Source organism: Scyliorhinus canicula, chromosome 18 (genome assembly GCF_902713615.1).
Source record: "Scyliorhinus canicula chromosome 18, sScyCan1.1, whole genome shotgun sequence".
NCBI lineage: Eukaryota > Metazoa > Chordata > Chondrichthyes > Carcharhiniformes > Scyliorhinidae > Scyliorhinus > Scyliorhinus canicula.
In genome coordinates this window covers 109582140-109587030 of record NC_052163.1, presented here as the reverse complement: position 1 = coordinate 109587030, position 4891 = coordinate 109582140, and positions in this window count along the sequence as shown.

Sequence of the window (4891 nt, the reverse complement as noted above, 5' to 3'; positions counted from 1 at the left end):
AAAAACAGAAAACGCTGGACAAGTACTCGGCTTCACAATCTGTGGATTGAGAGAGAAGCAGTTATGAGCAAAGGTCAATCGGCTTGAAACATTGGGCGAAGGTTCCCGGCCGTTGACGCTGGCGCTTCCAGTTCCACCCCGGCGGCAGGGGGTGTGTTCAATGGGAAATCCCATTGATGATTTGGGGGGGGGGGGGGGGGGGGGGGGGGGGGGGGGGGGGGGGGGGGGGGGGGGGGGGGGGGCGCGCAAGATACTGCTGCCGGCAAATGGCGGGTCACCTCACAGTGGGCTGCTCTGCAAATCCCGCCGATTAACTTTGTTTCTCTTTATATAAATGCTCCCAGACCTGCTGAATATTTGTGGAAGTTTCTGCTTTGATTGTGTGAGAGAAATCCGGCTGCAGACCCCTGGCACTAAAACAAGAGAGAGATTTTTGATGCTTGTGAACATTCAAAACCAAATTCAAGCAGCAGCAAGATTCTCAAGGTTGTTTTGTGCTACTTCTATCCCGGTGACTTTAATTGAAAATGTAATGGATTTTTTTTTACTGAAATATGTTTGCTATCTCTGCTGAAATCAAATAAAATGAACATTTAAAATTGAATTGTATTGTGGACATTCTTAAGCGACTGAGATAAACTCTAACCCTAAGCATAATAAATGTTGGTCATTTATTGAACACTTAGAAATTACCAGCTCTCTTGTTGGAGGTGGTCATTGCCTGGCACTTGGGTATCATAGAATTATCATAGAATTTACAGTGCAGAAGGAAGCCATTCAGCCCATCGAGTCTGCACCGGCTCCTGGAAAGAGCACCCTACCCAAGGTTAACACTTCCACCCTATCCCCATAACTCAGTAACCCCACCCAACATTAAGGGCAATTTTGGACACCAAGGGCAATTTATCATGGCCAATCCACCTAACCTGCACATCTTTGGACTGTGGGAGGAAACCGGAGCACCCGGAGGAAACACACACATGGGGAGGATGTGCAGACTCCACACAGACAGTGACCCAAGCCGGAATCGAACCTGGGACCCTGGAGCTGTGAAGCGATTGTGCGATCCACAATGCTACCGTGTAGTGTGAATGTAACTTGCCACTTGTCAGCCCAAGCCTGGATATTATCCAGGTCTTGCTGCATTTGGGCACGGGAGTGCATCAGTGTCTGAGGAGATGCGAATGCTGCTGAACATTGTGCAGTCACCATCCCCACATTTGACCTTATGATGGAAGGAAGGGGCAGCACGGTGGCACAGCGGTTAGCATTGCTGTATCACGGCGCCAGGGTCCCAGGCTCTGGGTCACTGTCCATGTGGAGTTTGTACATTCTCCCCGTGTTTGTGTGGGTTTCGCCCCCACGAAGTGCAGGCTAGGTGGACTGGCCACGCTAAATTGCCCCTTAATTGGAAAAAATGAATTGGCTACTCTAAAGTTATAAGAAAAAAAAATGATGGAAGGAAGACCATTGATTATTTTAAAAATAATTTTAGAGTAGCCAATTATTTTTCTTTTCCAATTAAGCAGCAATTTAAGGTGGCCAATCCACCTAACCTGCACATCTTTGGGTTGTGGGGGTGAAACCCACGCAGACACGGGGAGAATGTGCAAACTCCACACGGACAGTGACCCAGGGCCGGGATTCAAACCCGGGTCCTCAGCGCTGCAGTCCCAGTGCTAGCCACTGCGCCACATGCCGCCTAGGAAGACCATTGATGAAGCAGCTGAAGATCTTCCTCCTCTCCCAGTTGTAACATCTTTTTCAAATAAAGAGACTAAGGTTTGGCCTCACCAAGGCCCTGTACAGCTGCAGCAAAACTTCCCAACTTGTATATTCCATTCTCCTTGAAATAAATCTTAGCATTCCATTTGCCTTGTGTTACGACACCCTGGGCTAGTGCGCGGTCAATTCCAGCCCCCCCCCCCCCCCCCCCCCCCCCTTGACCCGGAGTCACAAGTGAATTAACAAATCATTCTGAAAAGGATAACCAGACACTTTGGCGCTTGGCTGCCCAATAATTACAGTCATTAGACGGGTGTTTCCCTGCGCTCGTCAGACCGAGAAACACCCCGCTATCTAATGGTCTGGCCTCCCCACACCCCTGACCTGCTGCTCACCATGCAAAAAAATGCCAGCTTGGTCTTGGAAATGCCAGTCTGGCATTCTGGTGGTGCAGCTGACAGTGCCATCTAGGCACCTTGGCAGTACCAGGCTGGCAGTGCCAAGGTGCCTGGGTGGCACCAGCAGTGTCAGAGTGCCACCCTGCCCAGAGGGCATGCACCTGGGGGACCTCGATTTCCTAGGAAACCCCCTCGAGTGCCATTCCCTCTGGTTCCCCTTTGTGGAGGCGGGCATTGAACGGGCCCACCCGAGGTCTCCAAAGCGAGGGAGTCAGATCGTTTCGATGCCTTGATTACATCTCGGGACTGGCTGTCTCATTCTAATTGCCAGAAAGTGATCCTGCCCACAATGACGGGATTCACATTGTGATGTCTCGCGAGACTGCGTTAGATCCCATGAGGTGCAGCAAATCAAGTAGATCCCGGACGTGGGATTTCCCAGCATCTACCGGCTGTGCAACACTGTTTTTCGGGTGCAGCACAGCCATTAGATCCCACCCTATGTTTCAGACAGTTGTTCCTAGCATCTGTCTTCTCTTCAAACTTTGCTTTCAGTTTGAGGTTGTCACTGTAGATTCATTCAGGTCTCTGCAATTTCAGAAATACAATAATAATAATTTTTATTGTCACAAGTAGGCTTACATTTACACTGAACAAAGTTACTGTGAAAAGCCCCGCCTGTTCAGGTACACGGAGGCACAATTCAGAATTCTCAGCAGCAGCTTTTCTGGAGAGATCACGAGGGAACGAGAGAAGGTCCTTCCCTTCCAGCATCGGCAACTACTTTCCTTAGGTCTCTGAAAATCATCCCTCTCAGGTAAGATCCAATCACTACCTGTTACCAGGCGGAACACAGCCTTTTGGCCAATTCATTGGCTACCAGCCAAGCAATCGAACCAAGCCTACCCCATCTCTTGGGTGCCACAAAGTCTGAGTCTTCCTTTTTGAACACTAGTACCAAGTATTATGTTGCAACTTCCTGAATTCTTCATCCTCTCTGCTGCTTAACTTGAAGACACATCTCCATTAAGCATCCTTGCATCAAAAATGATAACGGCAAAAATAAAGTGGAAATAAGGGAATCAACAGGAAGGGCCCACACTTGGTAATCACTTGCTGTACTTGAACACTAACATTTTGTGATTCATGTGCCTAGACACCCAAGTCCATCTGTATTTCAGAGTTCTATAGTGTCTCTCTATTTAAATGATGTGTTGCTTTTCCATTCTTCCTGTCAAAAAGGACAAGTTCACATTTTCTTACATTATGCTCCATCTGCCAAACTTCTAGCTCCGTTGGCTGGACGGCTGGTTCATGATGTAGAGCGATGCAACAGCATGGGTTCAATTCCTGTACCGGCTGAGGTTATTCATGAAAGTCCCACCCTCTCAATCTTGCCCATCACCTGAGGTGTAGTGACTCTCAGGTTAAATCCCCACCATTCAGCTCTCTTTCAATAAGGGAAGAGCAGCCTCTGGGCTGAAGGTTGCCACTCAAGTGGATAGAGCCATGAAGAAGGCTAATAGTGTGTTATCGTTTATTAACAGGGGGCTTGAGTTTAAGGGCCACAGGGTTATGCTGCAACTATACATGACCCTGGTGAGACCACATTTGGAGTATTGTGTGCAGTTCTGGTCACCTCATTATAGGAAGGATGTGGAAGCATTGGAAAGTGTGCAAAGGAGATTAATCAGGATGCTGCCTCGTTTGCAGGATAGGTATTATGAGGAAAGGTTGAGGGAGCTAGGGCTTTTCTCTTTGGAGCGGAGGAGGATGAGAGGTGACTTAATAGAGGCGTATAAGATGATGAGGGGATAGATAGAGTGGACGTTCAGAGACTATTTCCTTGGGTGGATGTAGCTGTTACAAGGGGACATAACTATAAGATTCAGGGTGGAAGATATAGGAGTGATGTCAGAGGTAGGTTCTTTACTCAGAGAGTGGTTAGGGTGTGGAATGGACTGCCTGCTATGATAGTGGAGTTGGACACTTTAGGAACTTTCAAGCGATTATTGGATAGGCACATGGAGCACACCAGAATGACAGGGAATGGGATAGCTTGATCTTGGACAATGCTCGGCACAACATCAAGGGCCGAAGGACCTGTGCTGTGCTGTTCTATATTCTATGTAGTACTGCCTTGCCTGACAAAACAAAAAAAGGTAAAAATTATTAAACTTTTTTTTAAATTTAGAGTACCCAATTACCTTTTCCAATTGCCCCAATTTAGCATGGCCAATCCACCTATCCTGCACATCTTTTGGGTTGTGGGGGTGAACCCACGCAGACACGGAGAGAATGCGCAAACTCCACACGGGCAGTGACCCAGGGCCGGGATTCGAACCCGGGTCCTCAGCACCGTAGGCAGCAATGTTAACCACTGTGCCACCGTGCTGCCCTCAAATGATTAAACTTAGCGAGTCTCGAGGCCGTAGAAAAACCCGGTCATTAGTTTTCCAAGTGGAGGAGGATAAAGAGGACCTTGAAATAATCCCCCAAAATTTGAGAATATCTGTCTCCCAGAAATAAACATAATCCTCGATAGACATGTGTTCAATTCAAGAAACCAAAGAGTGGATGAATGAATACAATCTTACTTGGCCGCCCGGAAAATATTGACAAAGAAATGTGCATCTGGATCAGAGATCAAATAGTTTGTGGAATTCACAGCAACTTAGTCAGCAAGCAGCTGCTGCAGGAGAAAGACCCAACGTTAGAAGCAGTACCTGTATGTTAAACAAACAATCAGAAAAAAGAAGCAGAGATTT